Genomic DNA, 24336 nt, shown 5'->3' with positions numbered 1-24336 from the left:
CTATTCGCACTTAATAGTGAACTCCGCTATTATATTAAGTTAAAGAATTGTTATATATCCAAACAAATGCACACATTTATTTTTATTATTTTGCAAATTGAAATATAGCTGGCGCCAGCTGAAGTTTCTTTCGTTTGTAATTTTTTCGAAGGCTGCTGTCAAGAATCATGGATGAGTTCCATTATTACATACCATTGTAATGACAGTTAAATGTAAGTAATATGTATGATTTTCGTGATATTCATTGTATTAAATAACTATTGAATTATCTCTGCAGAAGTATTTAGCAAAAAAATATACATTGTGTGTTAAGGATCATAGAAATTATTATGAAATTAAAGTTTCCGTAATTCAATAAATTCTAATTTTATTGCGGAATTTCCTTTTTTTGAGTTTATTCAAAAAACTAAAGCGTATATCTCGAAAATACGAGATAACCTAAAAAACGGTTAGCACCACGGAAATCAACGTACCCGAATTAGTTTAAGCCACTAGGTACCCATCTTGACAGCAAAAAAGTGCCAATTTCGTGCACAGTGTTATTTTACTGCATGTTACTTTGAATACATCTTTATGAATATATCAAAAACTACATAGTATCATTCATTCCAGAAAATATTTATATAAAATTACATTTTTTGGCGTGGATCTTCAGACTTTGCTTTAATTTGGCATTCGTATACTCTATGGAGCCATTTTTAGTTTTACTTGTTCTGAAAAATTCACGATTTAAAAAAAAAAATCGAAATAGTATGTAATTTTATGTATTCATATTATCCAATGCACATAGGGGCAAAGATATGTTAAAAGGGGCGATAAATCAACCACTGGGTCTTGATGTAAGTTATTGGTATCATTGAAAAGGTAATTTACTCTAGATTTCAAATATGTTAACATATAATAACCCACCGAACAAAATAAAGTGAAAAATACTGAAGTAAAAAAAAAAATATTTTTTTTTTTAATTTTTCTAATTATTTTATTAGTCATTAAAAATATATTAAATTACATTATATGTGATTTTAAGAATAAAAAGTAATATAAAAAATTAAAAATACATACATAAAATATTACAATTATTCTAATATAAAATCATTTAATAAATATTAGTTTAAAAGTTAAACTAATACTAAAAATTGTTTAAAAATGATTAACACTTTGGAATCCTTTGGATATGTACATTTTTTAAATTTCAAAAAATTTTGATTTTATGTTACTGTTGAATATAAAGAAATATTTATTAGTAAGGACTTCCTGTCACACTAATACTTGTATATACTATTTAAAATTATTTGAAAAATTTTAAAATTATCTCTCAAATGCATCATAAATCACTAAAATGATAATCTTTCAAATGAATCTTAAATCAACAAAATCCGACATCAGCTTCATAAGATACAAATAATTAAATATACATTTATAAATTTTTTCAAAATTTTAAATCGTGTGTTTTTAGAAATTAGAAAAAAAGTAAAAAATTATGGTCGGTAAAGCCCGACTATATACCGCATATATGAGTATGTATGTTTTGAAAATATCGCGATTTTAATTTTTTGGTTGTTCTATATTTTTTTGTCTTACTATATCTTGTTTTCTTTTCAAGTTAGAGTACTATAAATTAAACTTTTTAACCACATATTTTACACGGGTTAATTTCTAAAGAAAAGTAACGCTAAGAAATGTATTGAATACAGACTTATCAGTTTAATGAGTCATGGACTTAAAATATTTCTTAAAATAATTCAAAGGAAGAGAAGGTGATGGAAATTTTCATGTCCCTTGGAATAAGTGTTCAGGAAATCAGATGTATTAGAAGCTTATACTAGCATAAATCTGCACAAATTGGAATAGGTTAATGGTATCCTAAAAAGGCAAAAACTCATATACAAGTAAATATGGATGTATTTTAAGTAAAAATAAGCTTTTATTTTAATATTTCTCAAAATATGTTAATTTTGTTCCTACATTTCTTGATCTAGTGGCCTGAGACACGTTAATGGCCTGGCGATTTTTTAATAACTTTAAAATTTTTTAACCAATTTTTGTATTTTATATCTTTTTAGAACGACAATTGCTTACACATTTCGATTCTTTTAAATTAAATTGCAAAAGTAATTACTTAATGGCAAAATTTTAGAAAAATTGTTGGTGGTATTTTAGGTCATTACGAAAGTTTCAGCGGGTACCATCTCAACATTTCAAACAATTTTATTCTAAGAGACACTCTAATGGATATAAGAAGTAAAATATAACAAAATATGCAAAAATATGTACTAACAAATCGATGCCATTTTACAGCAAAATGTTCAATTTGGATGGATAATTAGCCTACATTGTATTTGGACGTTCGAGAAAAAACATGCATTTGCATATAAAAAAATATGTCAAAATTTGGTTCAAAATTTCAGAAATTTTATGTCGAAATTTAGGATGTAACCTTTTTGTTGTAAAATCCCAAAGCAGGTAATCCCAAAGGCAATACTGTTTTAAATACCTTTGTATGATTTGAATATGCCATAAGCCTTTCACTAGCCTCCGACCAAATGTGATCCCAATGAGTAGTTATTATGGAGGAGGTCGCACAACATATATTCGTGTAACTCAAAAATGGCTTAGTTTCTTCAACAAACCCAAAAATCGAAAAACCTCAATAAAATTACGTTTAAGAAAGGCTTAACATGTTTTCAATCTTCACAGTCGTTTTGGAAATATATTTTTTAGCAAACTTTAGAAATTTTTGTTTGTATGTACATTTTTCAAAAGAAGACACAATATGAAATTGTGAAATTGTGTATATGAAATACGTTGATATATCTATATATATAAAAATGAAATGGTCCATGTATGTAATGTCATCACGTGAGAACGACTGGAGCGATTTGTCTGATTTTTTTTTTATTCGATTCGAAATTTTCAGGAGATGGTTTGTCAAGAAAAAAAATTGAAAAATTCGGGAAAACTAGGATTTTTTTTTGAGTCCAGTCAATTGTAATAAAAAAGCTCACAAATTTAAATATTTTATTTGCAAGTAAATAAGAACAGGCAGGTTTTTGTGGTATTACTAATGTAATACAGTAGACATAAGTAATCTTATACCCAATACGCGCACTTTCATTCGGAACACACGACTATCACACAGATCGCACCCATTTACTATTAATTTGAGTATCGATCGCACGACACATTATAGGGAAAACTCTTTTTACCTGCCAACGTATTTCCGGCGGAATATAATATTTATCAATTCAAGTCAAACGTCAACAAACACTACTCCCTCTTTCCTCCTTCTCACAACTTTATTTCCTGCCATCAACACAATGCACTGCATATATAGGGGTATCCCCTGAGTGTTGGTTATACAAAAAAAAAATTAGATATTTTGAGTTTTGTTCAGAAATATGGGTGATCACAGATCGAGCTCCTTTTCTTGATTAATCGCTTATTGGCCAAGTTATTAGCGAATTTAGATATTTTGAGTTTTTATATAAAAAATAGATTTTTGGTCAGAAATATGAGTGATCACAGATCGAGCCTCTTTTCTTGATTAGACGCTTATTGGCCAAGTTATTAGCGAGTTATTTGAGTTTTTATATAAAAAGTCGAGTTTATGTCAGAAATATGAGTGATCACAGATCGATGTATTTTGCTGATGTATCTAATAAGTGGACTTGGACAAATTTTATTTCTGTAAAAACTTCTGCGGACTATTGCGAACATTAAAAAAAAATCGCCAAATCGGTCCAGGCGTCCTGTGTTTTTGGATATATCGAAAAAAAATTGGCGTGGTCAATTTTTCTTTCAGTAAAATCTTAATTTGGATTACTATGAACATTCCAACAAAAAATTAGCCAAATCGGTGCAGCCGTTATTTGATTTTGGATATATCGAAAAAAGTAGGCGTGGTCAATTTTCGATTTCGTAAAAACCTAAGTTGGACTATGGTCAACATTTTAAAAAAAAATTGTTTAAATCGGTCCTGCCGTTCTCAACTGATGCAATTACCAACGAACGACATTTGATTTTTATTTATATAGAAGATTTCCATAGTTCAGAGATTTATGCTAATTCATAAAATTTTGGAGTACTTATATGGGAGCTATGCTAAACGATGGAATATCAGCACTAAAGTTAGTAGTCGGAGTTAGGTTTAAGTAAAACTTACAATATTTGTGCTGAATTTTGTTTGGATATATGTACAATTAAGGTATTTATGAGAGTATGGGAGCTAGGAGAAATAATCGACCGATTCTAATCAAATTCAATAGGCTTCGTTCTTGGAATAAAGTAAAAGTTTGTTAATAATTGTGTCGATTCACAAACTTTTTTTGTGATTACAAGGTTTACAAGGACGGATCGCTTAATCGACTCAGAAAATGTGCGTGATCAGATTGGTTACTTTAAGGTGGGTTTTGGGACAGTATTCAAAAGTAACATAATATATCCTCCCCACAAACGTCCAAACAACTCTGAAGAGTATGCGTCTACCGAATATGATCCATTTGTTTGTGATGTCTTATGGAATTCATGCTATATTAAAATTCATCAAATTCAAAACGCGTTAAAATAACATTTTTCATTGTTATTATATAAATGTAAACATATATTCTTGCATATTTTACATATTTTATACTTAATGTTTTTTTTGCTAATGAGTATAGCATTATTGAATTCAATATGCTTAATTTTAATGAAAAATAAATAAAAATTATTTCAGTTCGCACTTTTGCTTATATTCCAACCATTAAATACTTATTAATTCATATAATTATTTAATTTGAAATTAATCTATTAAGGATTATTCTACCACTTCAGATAAATATAATTAAATATTTTGCACTGTGTATAATAAATAAAATTTAATCTGGCATTTGCTACAAGTTAAGATGAGATAAATGAATTAATAAATAAATTTATTTTTGCTTGTTAAACATTTTATTTAAAAACTCCATTTACTAGTCGTGATTGTGCTTTTGTTTCATTGAAATATTTGTGATTTTTATCATGATCGAGTTATTTATATGTACACCTACTTATGATTACGTTTATCATTTGAACAATTTATAAATTTTATATAATATGCTGAAAATATTAAAACATTCTTGTAAAAAATTTGCAACACATTAAAGAATATGCCAGATTTATGTGCTTTTTGTAAAAAACCTTTACTTCGTTAACCAGATTTTTTTAATTTTATATTTTCACTTACTATAAAAAATGTATCAGCGGTAAATTTCAACTTGTTATTGGTAACAAACATAGTTTTTCAAAGATCTGATGTTAGCTATATGTTAAAGACAAACTAGTTTTACCTTAAGTATCTCAATAAAGGCAGAATTATTTTCGTTGTATCGTAAAGTTATGAATCAGCTGGATTTTTCACTTGTGTAGTTCCAAACAAAAAATCGATTTGTGTTTCTCTAAAGTAGGAACGCATTGCGTTTTTATGTGACAGAAATAGTAAAATTAATAAAATAATAAAAACTGCAATAATATTTTAATAAAAATACATATTTACGGTATAAACAATATAGAAACTGTCTCACATTTTGGTTCATAATTTTGGCTATAATATACCGATTTTGCCAATTTTCAATAAAAAAACCATTCAGAAAATAAAAGAATATCATTCCTCAGAGACAGGCGTAATTAATTGGTATTTTAAGTACTTTTTTTGTTAAGATTTTTAATTTTTGTGCTTCAAAAAATATATTGGTTTGTGTTAAAACATCAATAATAATGAATAATAAGGGACGACAATTGTTTTGATAAATTTATTGGAAATGTAAAAAAATTATATTAATACACAGAACTCCTCCTGGGGCTCATGCACCGGATGCCTGGTGAGGTGGTTGAAACCGCTTTAGTTCTATAATGACCGAAACTAACTCACCCTACAAGATATTTATTTGATGCTGATATCTAAAGAGAGTCAACTCAAAATTTAAAAGTTTTCAGTTGAGTAAAAAAAAATGTTTTTTTTTACTACATTACAATGAAAGTGTAGATTTTTAAAGTGGGTATATATTACCACTGTATATCGATTTCTTGTAAAAAGTGAAAATTTAAAATTTTTGAGTTGACTCTCTTTAGGGGAACCAGTGCGATATGTCAAAGTACAATGTAAAGTAAAGTTTTTTAATTATAATTATTTTTGTTCTGTTATTCGAAATTAAAATGAATGTCCAATATTTGGTTATTAGGGTGAGTCAAATTTTTTGCGACAAAAAAAAATAATTGTGAACGCCTGAATTTTAAAAAAAGATATTTTAACATAATATTCAACAATCGAGGCAAAACAAAATTATATTTCATCTTGGTAAATGTGTATGTGGGAGTTTTAAAGAGTGCCTCAGTAAGAATGTCTCTTTTTTGAGACAGTTCTGAAATTGTTATTGCATTGTAAAAAAGCCGGTTGATGCTTGAGGATTTTCGACAATTTTGTGTAGTCACGACGCCATTCAGATGGAAGCGCTTCATCGGAGAAGATGATTTTTTTCGTAAAATTTATATTGATTTCACTTTACTCCATTACCCACTGAACGAATTTTCGGCGCTTTTCAGAAGAGTTTCCGCTAAGTATGGATATTTCTCTAGATTATATTTTTAATAATCGGAATACAAATATATGACAGGTGCCAAATTTCACAGTTGCTACTTGCAAAAAAATTTAATTAATTTTGAATTTTCCAATAAATAATATCATTGTCATATATTTGGGTTGTCTTTCTCTATAAAAAGTAAAATTTTCAACATTTTCCCAACGTGATTAAAACGAACCTAAGATGCTAATGGCATCTTAAACTCTTGCGTTATGAAGCCAACATATATGTATTTACATCTTGTCATTACTATTATTTTATTTTTGTGTGTGCAGAGGATTTCAATTTAAGCAAATTTCGGTTTTTTTTTAGCCTTCGGCCTTTTTTATGTTCTTTAATGTTTATTTTTTATTGTTTGTTGCAAATTTAATTTGGTTTTACTTTCTCGTTAATGAAAAGTAGAAGTTTTTATGTTAATTAAGATTCAAAAGTACCATTTAATTAAACTGATTTCTTTCAGTTGGTAATTGTTAACTTTTTTTATGGTTTTATATATTTTTGATTGTGTGCATTTTTGCTTTGCTCTATGGTTTGTTAGTTTTTTTTTGTTTTGACAATTTTGGTTTGGTAAATTAATCTTTGTTAAAAATAACACTTTTCATGGGGAAGCATAATAAAAACCAAATGATAAATGTGTAATTGTATTGTATTCTTGTTGTCATAGCAATCAAATTATAATTTCCATTCACTTAAATTTGTGGGGCTTTGAAATAATTACTTTGTATTTAATTTGCTAAAATGAAATTGTGCAGTAAATAACGTTTGTTTGTATTTAAAAGTAACAACGTGCTAATAATTATGAAAAATAGTTGTGTATCATAAGTTTTGATGCTTTTTGGCCATTCTCACCCTCCAGTTTGGTGAACATTAGTAAAAAATCATCCTGAAAAAATTTTAGGTAAATCGGTTGGGGTTAAGACGTGCCGCAAGCCCTCTGAAGTTTTGATTTTATTTTTTTCAGTTTTTGTAAAAATTTTGCCATTAAAAAATTACTTTTCCTATTTAATTTAAAAGAATAGAAATGTGTACGTAATTGTCGTTCTAATGAGACATAAAAAACAGAAATTGGTCATAAAATGTTTAAGTTATTAAAAATTCGCCAGGCCATTAACGTGTCTCAGGCAACTAGAACAAGAAACGTAGGAACAAAATTAACATATTTTGATAAATATTAAAATAAAAGTTAATTATTACTTAAAATATGTCCATATTTACTTGTATATGAGTTTTTATCTTCGTAGCATACCGTTAACCTATTCTTAGGTATGAACAAAAAAAAAAATTTTTTTAACGGCAGTTTCAAAACTCCATTTTAAAATTTTTAAAAATTTTGTTAAACAAATTTCAGAATTTTTTGTTAATCTCATTTGGGATTTATTGCTAACACAATAGGGAATAAAAATGTGAAAAAATTATGAAAATATCTCTTACAGTTTTTCCGTACCTGCGATTTAAATTTTGAAATTTTCCAAGAGAAATTCCAAATATTGAAAAATTTGAATAACTTTAACTTTAACATTTCTGCTTTTTATATCTCATTAGAACGACAATTACGTATGTACACATTTCGATTCTTTTAAATTAAATTACAAAAGTAATTTTTTAATGGCAAAATTTTTACAAAAACTGAAAAAATTCATTTTTTCCCCTTGTAAATGCATCTCAAAACTTCAGAGGGCTTGCGGCACGTCTTATACCCAACCGATTTACCTAAAATTTTGTTCAGGATGCTAATGTTCACCAAACTGGAGGGTGAGAATGGCCAAAATCCAACTTTCGTTTATTAAGGGCCACCCTAATATAACATGTCTACCTTATGTTTTTTGCGTGGCAAATTAATTAGGGAAAACTTAACAACTCGCTGAGCATTTACCTACCACTGTTATTTATATTCATAACAAATAAGAAAGTATGGTCGGTCAAGCCCGACCACATAATACCCTACACCAAGTAAATGAGCAAAAAGATTTGTCTTTTAAAATATCAATAATTTATATTCCTGAGTGATTTTCGAAATAGGTCTTATATGGGAGCTATGACCAGTTATGGACCAATCACCATGAAATTAGGTCGTTTATTTATGTCACTATGGAAGTTATTTATGTTGAATTTGGTGTATATACCGACATTTTTAAGAGATTTATACACGTTAAAGTGATTTTCGGAAGCGGGTCTATATGGGAGCTATGGATCGTAACAAAATTTGGTGACATGAATTTTGTATATATAAAACTTATTTGGAGCGAAATTTGTGTAGATACATACATAAATTAAATATTTATGAGCGATAAAGTCCAATTTCGAGAGGACATTTGTATGGGGGCTAGGTGAAATAATGGACCGATTTCAGCCAGTTTCAATAGACATGCTCCTTAGGCCGAAATTTTATGTACCAAATTTGATCGAAATATCTTCAAAATAGCAACATATTTACATGGACAGCCAGCCAGACGGACGGACATCGTTTAATCGACTCAGAAAGTAATTATAAGTCGATCAGTATACTTATAGGTGTTAGACCAATATTTTTTGGGCGTTACAAACATCTTCACAAACGCATTATACCCTCCCCACTATGGTGGTAAAGGGTATAAAAATGTTGTTATGTATGCAACATTTTTATGAATTTCTATATTAGGTAAATTATCTGCGAGTTGTTATAGCGAAATAGCGAAAAATCGCATTTTTATTTTTTTTAAATTCAAATGCATGTAACTTTGGACTTAGTCATGATTTTTAAACAATTCTTTCTTTATTTGATATATACATCTATTTTATTTTTATTTACATGATATTAAACTTATATAAATACAAGATTAATATATAAAATAGTAGCACTGGCTACCTAGGCCATCAGCTATTATATACATCTAATGTTAATCCTATAAAAGAAAAGTGGAGAAAATCGGGAAATATTTGGAACAGCGGTCATCAAAAAACTGGAGTAGGGTGGGTAAAAATGTTGAAAATTTAATTTCCAAATGCGAATATCTCCTAAGCTATAAAAATAATTGATAGCTACGCGGAGGTTTTATGTAGAGCTCGATGAGAAGATTATATATATGTAAGTTTTTTGAAAGCGGAACACAAACGAAGAAATAGGATTACTTTTAAAATTGAACATACCCGAGGTGTCCTACTTTGGGGACCTCTGGCCCAGCTCCGAGTGCGCTCATGAAGTCCGGATTCAAAACTTAAACTCAACAACACTTCCCCTTTGCGCCCGATTTGAATGAAATTTGTGAAATTTCATTCAAATCGGACTAAGGGTTTAGAAGTTACAGATTTATTTCCCTATTTTTTTCTCATACCACTGTGTATCGCTAAGGTATTTGGTGGGAGCAAAATGGTCCTATCTACCAGACCATCACAGAGAACCTGTACCTATTCTTAATAGATAATATAGTCAAGTAGAGTGCATACAAATAAAAAAATTTCATATATTTAATATTTTTTAGTGCAGAGAACAATTTTGACCCCATATATAACAGGGATAATGTTCTAGAAACAATACAATCGTTAATATTAGAAAATGGGCTACGGAATGTATTTGTTAAAAATAATGTTATGTGATCAAAAACTAAATTTACCCTAAATCCGAGCAATTTCAGAACATTCAAATAAAATGTGCAACCTCTAAAAATTTAAATATAAACTACCAATTATCTTTAATTTTAACAAATTTGTAAACAAAAACAAGTAAGAAAGTATGGTCGGTCAAGCCCGACCATATAATACCCTACACTAAGTAAAAGAGCAAAAATATTTAGAAATAACTATTTACTTTGTATGGGAGGCGACTCACCATTTATTCCGACCCGTCCCATTTTTCATTAAACTTTATGCAGTGATAAACCGTTGAAAATCGTCACAATTATAAAATAAATATTTACTTATCTACAATTACATATTTACCCCCATATGCATAAACAGTTTTTTAAATTTGTCAAAGGTTTATAAAACAAATTTTGTTTTATAAACCTTTGATAAATTTAAAAATTGTTTATGCATATGGGAGTTAGAAAATAAAAAAACACCTTCAAAATATATTTATTAAAGCGAATTTAAATTACTAAAGTCTTCTTCTTTGTTTTCTATAACAACTCTCACTTAAAACAGAGCGAAATCAATACTGTTTAATTGTTTCTCTTATTTATTTACAACAACATATTGCACAAACACGCATTGCTTTGTTTACTTTTTTGCTTAAGGTTCACATGTACACGATTTTGCATATGTGTTAGTAACATCTTTAAACGCGTATAACTCCTAAAAAACTGAACCGATTTCAATAAAATATATATTCTGCACTTCTGTGAATAAATCCCTTTAAAATGGTATATTTTTTGCCCAAATTGAATGTATAATGTGAGCGTAAAAGGGGTCTAAAGAAATCGACTTGCCTATTAATATTATGATTTTGTATTACCCAAAATAAATAGGACAGCCACAGATACTTCTACAATGCTTTCTTTATTGTACAACTTTAAACATAATTGAAAAATCATCTTCATAAATATTGATAGCATTGCAAAATATATTACATATAAAAAATATAATATTGCTTCCAGCAATTTTTATGATCATCAAAGTTTAAAGTCTTAAAGAACTTTTTTATTACCACAAAGCTTTATTGCAATAAAATTGTTTGCTATATCAGGACATAGTATCTATCAATGTTGTGGCTCGTTTGCAAAGAATATGCCATAAGAAATTCGAAAACTCGCAACGCATTGCCGGATTAGGTTAATCGTTGAAAATAAACAGCAGCCACCATTGGTCGTGTATACTTAAAGCACAATATTTAATATTGCTAGAAAAATATGGTTCTCAAAGCACTTACTTGGTTTTGATGTTCGAAATAGAACAAAAAAAAAACAAATAAACATTGTTAGTGTATAACAATGATGTTGATTGAACTTTATTAACCCATTATATACCTAAAGCTGGCTAATATAAGAAAATATTTTAAAAACAAATGTTACACAGAAAAAATTATGAATGAAATATTTCCAACCAAACGCTTGTTTGGTTTTATTAACATATTTATTGATTTTAAATATTGTTTTTAACAATTCTGACAACTTTTTAAATAATCAAAAATGCATATTTATTCTTAAATTTTCTTTATTTATTGTACTGCAAACCAAGAACGTTTTTATATTACGAAACATTTTTATAATTTGTTAAACCATAGGCAACACTTCCATACAAACAACTTTTTTTCTTTACAAATATTTTATTTGGTTTTAAGAAACATTTTAATAGAATCGAATATTTTTTTTTAAATGACTTTATATTTTTTTTTTTACTATGAAACAAAAACAAATTTATGTAATTTGATAGACAGTTGGAAAAATAAATGTTAAAAAAATATAACATTTTTATGTAAATGGGTTTAAATGTTTGTCCATTTTGTGGTCTGCATTGTCCAGACCGGGTATTGTTTAACTGAATGACGTCGATAATATTGGATTTCATGCTTAACGTTCGGTAAGTATGATATTACAATAGTTGGCAATACTGTTAAGCGTCCCGGTGCAATTTCAGATTTCCAGATGATTGGGTGCCAATTCCGGCTATTCTTCTTGCGATAATGCTTAATAAATGGTAAGTACGCTTGATTATCAATTAATAATACAAATATGCTAATAAATAAAGTTCATAATGAATTCTCGTAGGTAAAGAATATTCAGTGTTATTGGATTACCGTTATATGGAAAGTGTGCAAGTTTGGCTGACATCTCAAGCATTCATTCCAGGATATTTTCTATTAAAAATGTGTATAAAATTATTTTATTTTAAAAACATTGTATTATTCAAAATATTGTTTTATTGTTATATTTTCAGCAGTATTTGCTATAGAAAACATTATTTATAACAGTATTATCTATAAAAAATTTTGTTTATAACAGTATTTTCTATAGAAAACGTTTTCTATAACAGTATTTTCTATAGAAAATGTTGTTTATAACAGTATTTTCTATAGAAAATGTTGTTTATAACAGTATTTTCTATAGAAAATGTTGTTTATTACAGTATTTTCTATAGAAAATGTTGTTTATAACAGTATTTTCTATAGAAAATGTTGTTTATAACAGTATTTTCTATAGAAAATGTTGTTTATAACAGTATTTTCTATTGAAAATGTTGTTTATAACAGTATTTTCTATAGAAAATGTTGTTTATAACAGTATTTTCTATAGAAAATGTTGTTTATAACAGTATTTTCTATAGACAATATTATTTTCAACAGTATTTTCTATAGAAAACATTATTTATAACAGTATTTTCTATAGAAAACATTATTTATAACAGTATTTTCTATAAAAATTTTACTAATTTTTAATTGTATTTTGTATGAATATTTTTATTGATTTAAATTTAAAATTGTTTGAATTTGTACTAAAAACCAATTATTTGTTTTTATTGTTTTATTAAAAAAATTGTTTGATATTTGGAGGATATTCAAATATTATATTTTATTAATAGTAATAATATTTTAATAAGAAAAAAAATATTTTCTTTCAATAAAAATATTACGAAATGTAGCGTTTGATTTTGTGAATTTTGTGATAGGTGCTATTTCAGTATAATATTTGTTTGATTTTATAAATTTTGTGTTTGAATACGAAATTTAGTTTTTTTCTGTGTATTTAATGTTCTCATTATCATATGTGAATTATACTGCAAACATATGTACATCAGGTGTTTCGATACCTGGGAATTACTTTTCTCATTTTTTTTTTTCATATTGTCCTAGCATAATATGTAAATGCTCAAAATTACAAAATTAAATTACAATAGTTTTTTGTTAAGAGAAATTCCTTTTCAAATTCAGGTATTCCATTCTATTTTATTCCTAGTTTGTAACAAATATATTTTATTCCTAAAAAAAATAATTGGTATCTAATAGGTTAATGTATTGTAAAAACACATTTATAGCGCAGTGGTAGACAACATTTGTTTTTCCTTAACACAGAAATAAAGAGCATGAAAAACATTGAAAATAAATTGGAAAAATATAGGAGTATAAAAGGTATTACAGAAAATAGCCTAGCTGTGTTATCAAAAAAGTAAATAATGGAAAAAGTAGCTAAATGCAAATTATTGTACAGCCTTATGTTTGCTTTTATTGAAAATGGGTACAAAACAAGTTTGGAGTAATAATAACAATACACCAGACCCCCAACAGTAAGATTTTCAAAGGATTGTGGTCTTCTGCAAAATACAATAGTATTTCGACTTCTGTTAGAAAAAACGTCCTATACTTATGTATAGACGGACTCAGCAATTTTAAAGTGTAGTGAATACAAAACCACGATTTCTCTAAATTAAACTTAATATTTCGATTACTGCTGTCTTGAAGAGTTTTGATCCCCAGATAGAAATAACTAAATCTTAAACGAGATACCAATACACAGTGGTTTCCCTTATATGAACAAGCGGTCAATAATCAATATCTCCAAAACTAAAAAAGCTGGGGTCTTCAAAATTTGTCACCTCATAGCATGCCCGACGAACTTAAAGTTTGCAGAAAAGAAAAAATATTAACAACTGTAACCACAGTAGCCCTTTGATCTTTCAAGGGTTAATTGGCTTTTAGATTTGTTTTATGAATTTTTGAAATAAAATATTTCAGTATGAAAATTTGTTTGTTTTAAACAATTTAAGTAAATTTTTATTCCATTTTAATTCATTTGAATTATACACTGAAAAAAAAAACTAAATTAAAAAGTTATACAAAGTTATATAATGCAATATGAGGTATTACTAAGTAATATAAGGTAGTAAGGTAAAATAGGGCATTGATATATATCAAATATTAATCAAATTTAAAAAGCCTTGACTTAAACTACTTGTTTTCTTTGTTGGTAAGTTTGGCCTCCAGAAATAAATGGATCTGAACTTAAAACAGCCTATTTAGAAGTTCTGTATTTGTAGCATTGCGCGATATTTTTCGGGTATGTTGCAACCTAAACGTTTTATATGCTTATTTTTCGCTTCAGCTGCTTCCTCCGATAATTCACCTATTGACACTACTACAAGCTTGCTTACCTCAGCTCCATGGATCAGATTTTTATGTACCGATGCAAAAATAAGACGGTGCACAGAGGGATTTTGGTGTCAAAAAGTCAATTTTTCAAACACTTAATTTCAACAATCAAATGATGCAATTTTGTAGAGAAATGTTTATAGATGAAATGTACACTTATAGTTTTAAGAAAAAATTTATTTTATTTTATTTTTAGAAAATTGAACTAAAGTCCATGCAAGGGTGTTAGCAAAAATTTACTTATATTTTCACGCAATTCAGTGGTATAATTTTCCTAATAATACCATTTTCCTTTAACATATTTGAAAAATATAACATTTCAACATCAGTAAAAAAAAATTATGGGGAAACCATAAACCGTTAAGAAGACATGCCCAAATCTATAAGACTCTAATTATTATTGTATTTTTGATTTTCCATGGAGAAAAAAAAATGTAGCCCCACTTTCCCCCAAGCTCTTTTTTTAATAAAATGAAAGGTGGGAGTTTATTGTTTCGATTAAAAAATGAATAGTTTTCGGAACAGGATGAAAACTTAACATTTTTTGTCGAATAATAAACGAAATATCCAAAAAATTCTTATCTATGTATGGGTTTCGTGGGCGGTGGGCGTGACCGATTTTATTGAAACTCGACATGTGTTCCTTTTTGGTTTCAATAAATGTATGTAACAAATGTCTAGACTTTTGCTTGGATATAAACAATATTATGCGAAAAAAACAATTTGGATTGTATGGGCAGTGGGCGTGGACTTTTTTGATAAAATTTAATTTTTTTTTTAATTTAGTCTATATAATTCTCGGTGCCAAATTTCAATACTCTACGACCACCCCTTATAATTTTTGCTCAAAAATGTATTGCATTTGGATTGCATGGGCGGTATGCGGTGGGCATGTCCGATTTTAATAAAACTTACGTTCTTCTTTTGTTTCAGAAAATATATGTACCAAATTTCTAGACTTTTACTTGAATAGGGAAAATTTTATGCGAACAAATCTATTTGGATTGTATGGGCAGTGGGCGTGGTCGATTTTGATAAAATTTTACTTGTTTCTTAGTTTGGTCCATATAATTATCTGTGCCAAATTTCAGCGCTCTACAACCACTCCTTACACTTTTTGCAAAAAAATGTATGAAGCATTCTTCTGTGGGGCGGGTTAGTATATTACAGATTACACGCCCATCCGCATATTTCCGCAACTAACTTCAGCACTTTTATTATCTTAAGAATCAGATTAATACAATGAAAAAGAAACCTACGGGGGAATCTTGGGGGAACACAACTAAAACTTTAAGTAAACATAATGAAGTTTTACAAAAAAGTAACAAACATATAGGTTATACTAAAACATTAATTTCACAAGAATTACAACACAAGTTAGTTTTTATTATTTTCAAAAGATAAAATAAAAACCTTTAACTTCAAAATCCATTGAAAATAATTTAATTTTGTAGACTACAGCAATTGCAAGACCGTTTTGAAGTGCACTTTTGCTTTGAATTATTCTTCCAGCGTTCAGCTGCGCTTTGCAAATGAATATTTGCTCATGCTTTCAATTTTATTTTTAAAAAGTCCCGTTAGATTTTCAGTAAAAACCGGTTTGCCATTAAAAAGATTGGATATTTAAGACACAATTTTTTTGCATTTTGTCTAAATATTTTGTGATCGTTTTATTTATTTTTGGCCTATGGGCGGAACCACTGTGCAATAGTATGAACATAAATGTTAGTAAATATAATGACCGCGGTTTCATTTTTAAAAAATGGAAAACCGATCGGTTTCGGTCGGTTTTGAGATAATTTATTAACTACACTCTGCTACAAAATGACACTCTTTGTCAGAACTTGAAAAGCCACCTAATGGAGGTTGTAGGCCTAGGTGGGGACATACTAAAACCGTTTCAAAGATTTTGAAACACCCTCCAAATTTTTAGTTATTTTGAAAAAACTGATTTAGGGTAAATCGCAGTACTTTAGTACCTCAAACTCACACATTTTTAGACCGATTTCAAAATTTTAAACAATTTTAGTTAGGTAAATGTATAAAATGTATGTATAAGATCTATTTTCCTAGAAATTTTTTAAGTTTTTATAAATAGTTTGGCTTTCGTTTTTATTTTTTTCCTAATTTTTCAAATTCAACAATAGTTATTTTAATTTTTTTTGCACAGTAATTTATAGACAATTTTATGTAGACAAAAACGAGATATTAGTATTAAATTCGGTTTATACTTGCAAAAGTTATTAAACTTTTTAAAAAAGTTCCACAAAATTTATCTTGTAAATTAAAAATTGTAGAAAACATTTTTTTATAGTTTTTTGTTTTTTTATTCATATGGGCTGGGGGCAAAAATACTAAAAAAAGGTGTTAATGAAAAGTTGAATAACTTTTACAAATTGCTTTGTTAAGAACTAAATTTCCTTAATACATTGGTATAAATTCGTATAAGCTTCCGTATCAAAATAAGCAATGAAAAGCGATTAAAATCAAAACAGTTGATAAATGTTGTTTTTCTTTTAGATATTCTTAATAAAAACAATACTTATAACTAACAAATATATCAAAAAATGCACGTCATTTTAAAGCGTAACCAGTTTTCGTTTTAACCCCGTTAAAAAATTTAAAGTCCGACAGAGACTGACTGAGTTACAAATCGATAAGTTCAGGGACATAACTGAAAACTGTTTTTTCGGAATAACTTCTGAATTTGAGGGTGTTTTGAAAATCTTTTGACACAATTTCTAATGTACTCAGCAAGCCCTATAACCTATGCTAGGTCGTTTTCCAATTTTTTTTTTCATCGTAGCACCGTGTTATCAAGTGTCATAGCAACAAAATCAGTTGATAATATAGGAAAGCTAACAAATTTAAAATTCAAACTTGACGGGTATTCATGAGGATAAAGAAAAATTGTTACATTTTCTTTTAATGGTACTTTTTTAGTAAAATTAAATTAGTTAGCTTATATACATTAAAGTTGGCTAATATGCTTCTAAGTAAAGAAATACTCAATAAAAGGGAGCTCAGTAGTATTATGATACCAAAAAAGGAGAACTAAACCATACTAAGGAGTACTTTTTCGTTCTTCAAAATGGTACTTTTTAATTTTTTTATAATATTGAACCTATAATCAGGAAATTACTTTAATTTCAAACTTGACAGGGGTGCAATTGTGAAAATTGGTACTTTATCTTCTAATTGTACTTTTTATTATATTAAGCTATTTTACTTATGTGCATAATATCTGGCTATAGTTCTATTTCTTTATTGTAATAGTACTTTGGTTAGAATTCGCAAAAGGTAAATTTTGTGGAACATTTCTTTTGCATTTTCAATAATAATGGGCTGAGAAATATGAAATTAGGAATTCATGATGCTGATTGGGAATACAAAATGTGGGTCTTTATGGTACTTTTTTAATTCTTGATTAACTTGAAACTAGAGACATTTTATCCTGAATTATTATTAATTCAAAGAGAGACTTAATAGTACTAAATATCTCTTCTAATTGAGGTGGCGAAGCGCATCGGGACAGCCAGTACTCCATACTTTTATTAGATATTTGAAACTAACTAAGTCTATGTTAAAAACACTTTGCATCTTTTTTAAATTAAATAAATAAATAGTCATTTGAATTTTAATTGTCAGGAAATACTTGGATGAATCTTTAGATGAAAAAGTTCGTTTTTCATTTCTAAATTTTTAAATTTTTTTACTGAAAATAGATTAAAAGAAAAAAATCGAATAATAATTGTCGGTTTCTGTTTTAAATATGCAACGATATATTTTTCTAAGAAATACAAAAGTAGAAAAAATTTGTTCACAGTAAAAACCAGTACAAAAGTATATTCGGTCAAGTCCGACCATATGATACCCTACACCGAGAAGAAGATTATAAACCAGTCACGAGCAAAATTGGGATTCTAATGCACGCGTGCATAGGCCAAAAAATTCTGCTGACGCTTTGTTGACACACTATACTATAAGCTTGTGTGTATTAGTGTGTCTGTGTTTTACTGAAATGACCACTTGTTTGTTGCTTTGTTACGATCTCAGAGATCAAAATCAAATCAGTTGCTGTTTAGCATTTGTAGAAGCAAGGTTATGTTGCGGATTTTTTTATGTTTATGATTTTCTCTCTTTTATTACAGTCAGTCATCTCTCTGCTGCTTAACGCACACAAATATACTCATGGTGGTATGTGTTTGCCCATGACTGTTACAAACTGTTTTCGTTTAAAATGTCTACTGGAGCATGTTTTCTGTATACATGAAACTTATTTGAGTTGAATTTCATTTGAATACCAATATTTTTAAGAAATCTATACTCGTTGAAATGATTTTCGGTAGTTGGCCTTATATGGGAGCTATGACTAATTATGAACCGATTGTTATTAAATTCGGGGAGTTGACTTTGTAAATATATATATAACATAATTTTAATGAATTTTATTTGAATACATACATTTTTAAAAGATTAATGCTAGTTAAATAATCTCAAATAGCAAAATTAAGATAAATTTTATTCGATATCGAATGCGGTAATTTGGCCCCTGCTAATTAGAAGATCGATTCGGCTTAGAAGAGAGTTAGCATAGAGTACAGGCAAATCCCGGTATAACGAACGATATGTTGTCAGGCCCATTCGTTAAATTGAAAAATTCGTTATATCGAGATGTTTTTTTTTTATTAATTTTGGACAACTTTTTCTATATTGGAATTTAACTAAACGTATGTCGTTTTGATCCCTAGGTTGGATGAGCGGTGTGACATTAGGAGGCATGAATATCGTCCAAATTTTTATATTTTTAGTAGTTTTTACTAATCGTTCTTCTGGAGGATGGCTTGGTGCATTATCCATGATTAATAAAGCCTTCATTGTAAGGGATTTCGATTCTGAAAATGATTCAACCTGCAGAAAATTAAACTCAGGGACAAACATTTAAAATAACAGATTTTGAAGATTCCAGATTCCACTTAATTTATGTAAAGATAATTTACAGGAAACACTTAGTCACGATAAAATGTTTGTTTTTATTTTCTTCAAAATACATGTTGATAATTTTGTTATTCCATATTTCATTCATTCATCCAAATTTTTAGTTTTTCTTTCAATGAAATTCTTCTACAGTTTCCCATACTTAATTCACGTGAATTATAGCCTGTTTCACAATATCGAATGAAAGATTTCGTTCCCATTCTAAGCGAAAGATAGCTGATTTTGGATTCCCTAACTTCATGTTTATGTGAATCAGTTTTCTTTCGCATAGAATGCAAATGAAATCTTTCATTCGATATTGTGAAAACAAGCAATTAAAACAACTATAGAAAAAATGGCAGCACCTATTAATAGAGTAACCATTGAAAACGGTACTGTAACGACTTATTTTCTTATTTTCACATTCTTTACTACTTTCGTAGTCAATTTTTTTTGGATTTTGTTTGTTTTTTTCTCATCATTCGTTATATCGAGCATACAATTTTTGAAACGTTCGTTATATAAGGTAGTCAATGTTACTAATTTGACCGTGCGTTAAATCGGATTTTCGTTAAAGTGAGATTCGTTATACCGGGATTTGCCTGTATATTTACAATGAATTTTTATATGTCAATAAATGATTTTAAAATCAACTACGAAAAGTGTGATGTCTTTAAAAAAATTTAAAAAAAAATCAACTCTGATGAATTTTTTGGAAATTTTCATTTAAGTTTTTTCCTCAAATTATTAAATTTTTCAAGAAAAACAAAAAATTTAAGTATGTACATTGGAATTTTTAATCAATACTTGTTTTATCAAACTGCATTTATTTTTGGGATACCGATAACGCGTTTCACGTTTGCTTACACATTTACTTTTACACAAAACCGCTGTAGTTTAAAGACTTAGCAAGTCTTTGATTGTTCGCTATAGAGTCATTTGGACATTGAAATATTGTGGTATTGTGTATCTTACCAATGTCGGATTGTATAGAGTTAAGATTCTCTTGAAAGGTAATTTGTCCTCTTTGAACTACATAATTGAAAAAATATTTGTTTTAAAACAATACTTTCATGTTGCAAATACAATGTTTAGATATGCACATTCCGAAATGTTCTCCACGTAAATTTTTGATTTTTTTAAAAAAAAATATTTAAAAGTGTTACATTGACTAAATTAAAATTTAATATTTCTAATATTTTTTATATACAACACTAAAATTTTCTCCATTCAAAAACTGATTTATTTGAGTTTACTATAGGGTATATGACTTTAAAATGTGGGTGTTTTTCAAATTATTTGCCATTGCTAGCTATGAGCATATGGATTCCGAGCCAAAAGAACTGCTCATCTTTTGAAGCCAATATCGTATACTCTGTTCCAAATTGAAGCATATCCCGGAGAGAGCGTTCTGTACCGGTGATACAAATAGTAGTCGTACGAGGCACGGTCTTGGGTGAGGCAAAATTTCCCATCATGCAAATGTTGTAATGATGGAATATTACTATTTCATGCCTGGACGCATATTCTTGAAGTTTTTTTACCAAGGTTCCCTACGATGATTTGTTCAGATTTCAGCTGCTCATAATAGATAGAACCATTTTTCTCCTACCTTAGTGCCATGGATATTTGGCTTTGGTGTCGATTCGGCTGGTCGGCCGGGCTTCACATGCGATCTCTTAATCTTCGGGGTATTGTAATGAATCAATTTTTCATCACCAGTAATGATTCGACGCAAAATTGATTTTGATTTTTAGCATTAAAGCATCATTTCGGACAAAATAATCTTTCAAGGTCCCTTGGCTTCAAATTGTATTGTAATCAATTTCCCTGCTTTCGGATGAATCTGGCTACTCGCAATCATTTTGGAATTGCTGCTTGAGTAGCTCCCAATGATTTTGCAAGCTCTTGTTGAGTTTGAGAACAATCTTCATGGAGTAATGCCTCCAATCCTTGGTAATTTTTATTAAACTAAAGAAGTAAAGCAAAACTTCCTGCATATAACGATTCATTAGTACAAAATACGACATTATGTAAGCACAAGAAAAAATTGTTGTGTACACAGATGTTCAAGGACGAAGTTAGAATAAATGACAGAAATGTACCCGTCAAAATGACATATGTATAAATTATTAAAAACAAACACCGGTTTGTAAATCCCGAATTTATAATGTTCAGTATTTGGTTTTTAGAAGACCGAGAACAATTGTTGGCCTTGGGATATCATGGACATCATAATATATGTTGGTGACACTATTTTATGTGCCTGAAACTATTTAATGTGCCCTACTATGTTATAGTTTTTACTATTGAAAAACTATGTTTATAGTCGTTCTTTGTCCAAGATATTAATTGTATTATTATTGTGTTTTAAACCGTAGTATATGCAAATTTTTTAACAATATTTCGTGTTAAATTTTATTACTTTTTATAAAGATAAATTCAATTTGAATCCCAAAATTACCTCCATTATAAAAGTTTTTGTGTGAAATAAAAATTTTACCCTTTTGTCAGCTTTAACTGGCTTTAATTAAATGGAATAAATTGTTAAACTGTTTTTGTTTTAATTTTTAACTTTTTGTAAAACTTTGCTTAATATTTCATTCAATAAAGATCACACGTGTTGTAAAAATAAAAAATAATATAGATATGTAGTAGTCCAAAACAATAATGATACTGTTAAAATAAAACTTAAGTTTTGACATCAATGCATATTAATCAATTTTTTTATGGATATAAATAAAAAAGTGTAGTTATTGTGTCGTTTTTGTTATAATATATGAATGAGTTTTTTTTTTCAAATTGAATATGCTGTAAATGAAAGTATAGGTAATATGTAGCCTGCTATAATGTTGAATGTCATAAAGTCCCTGGACGTTGTTTTAATTAATTATAGCCACAAATCTATAGAGTTATGTAGATTCGTATGGTGTTTTTAATATTATGAAGTGCTTCGCCATTCCTACAACCACCTCTTAGTTACATATATATATTTTGGTGTAGCACAGTATTAATTAATAATAAAATGTTTATAATATGTATGGAGTGAGTGCTCTTTTGAGTGTTCGTAGTAGTCCAATTTATGTATTAACTGAAAGAAAAATTGACCACGCCAATTTTTTTTTGATTCATATATAATCGCAAAACAGCTGCATCGATTTGTTTTTTTCGGAAATGTTCGTAGTAATCCAATTTAAGTTTTTACTGAAAGCAAATCGCAGAACGCCAGGACCATTTTGGGTAATGTTCTCAATAGCCCACAAAAGTTTTTTACAGAAAGAAAAATTATTCTCTACCATTAATACGCCAATTAATACTCCCACTTATCAAATACCTCTGCAAATATGTAACCAAAGGCAGTGCCATGGCTGGGCTAATGCTGAGAATTCCATCGATGAAGTCACTCAATTGCAAATGGGCCGCTATGCTAGGTGTAACAAAGCAATTTGGCACATTTTTTCATTTGCAATTCATGAAAGACATCCAAGTATTGTTCATTTAGCCGTACATCTGGAAAATGGTCAAAGAGTGTACTTAACTGAGGACGACGCATTAGGTCGCATTTACACAGTACATTCAAGAAACGATCAGTGTTTCTAATTGCGTTTGCTATTATTAAACGTTTGTGGACCAACATCCAAATTCCAAGATTTGCGATCTATAACGCTTGCGATTGTTAGATAATGATACTCATAGGAAATACACCCTTGGACATGCTGTGCTTTCGTCAAATGCTCATCAAATACGAACATCGTTTTCGATAATTATCTCAACATGCTTCCCATCTAAACCAACTGATTTGTGGAGCCAGTGCAAAATGCCATATGTGATGATATTTTGCATCAGATGCGTATTAGAACATCAAATCCAAATTAGCAACTAAGCGAGGAAATTTACAACGAGGCTATGATATTAATTGAGGATATGTGCTTGAATATCTCCAACATGGTATTATCCGATGCACGATGCAGTTAATCAAGAGTAGCGTCGCGAAAAACAATATGATTGCGATCCTTGAGGGAATCAGTTCGTAGAAACATCCAAAATATGCATATGAGGGATTTTTTTTTACGCTCGCAAACTGGAATCAGTTTGTTTTTTTTTTTTAATTTTTTATGGTGAGGTCTAACTTTATACTTGAAATTAAAAAACGTAAATTAGCCAGACAAAGAAGCAATCTGAAATAAAATACTACCTTAATGTAGTGGGTACTGCGTATTAATTAGGGTATTATTCGACTAATGATCATTCGATTAATCGAATAATTATTCGAACAATTTAAAAATGGTCATTTTCGAATAACGAATAATTCGAACAATTTTATGCAGAATAATCGAATAAACGAATAAATGTTCATATATAATTTCTCATAATTCCAAATTTAAATAATTAATATGACTCACAAAAATTTTATTATTTCTGAAATTCGACAAATAACTAAAGATAAAGGGATTCCGATCACTGTATATGAGTGTTCCGATAGCTTTTTCTATAAATATATAAATATTACTGCAAGAAGTTACAATTCTAAAAACAAATCTTTCAAAATTTTTAACTTAGGACTTGAACCAGTGAAAATAAAATGTACGGAATAAAATATTTGTTATTTAGCTGGCGAAATATTAGAAGAATCGAAATTAATAATCAAAATATTAACTTAGATTAATGTGGAGTTGAGTGTGATTTTGAAACGGTCGTCGAAAG

This window comes from Calliphora vicina, chromosome 1 (assembly GCF_958450345.1).
Source record: "Calliphora vicina chromosome 1, idCalVici1.1, whole genome shotgun sequence".
NCBI lineage: Eukaryota > Metazoa > Arthropoda > Insecta > Diptera > Calliphoridae > Calliphora > Calliphora vicina.
The sequence above is the reverse complement of the archived record's forward strand: the minus strand, read 5'-3'. Positions refer to the sequence as shown.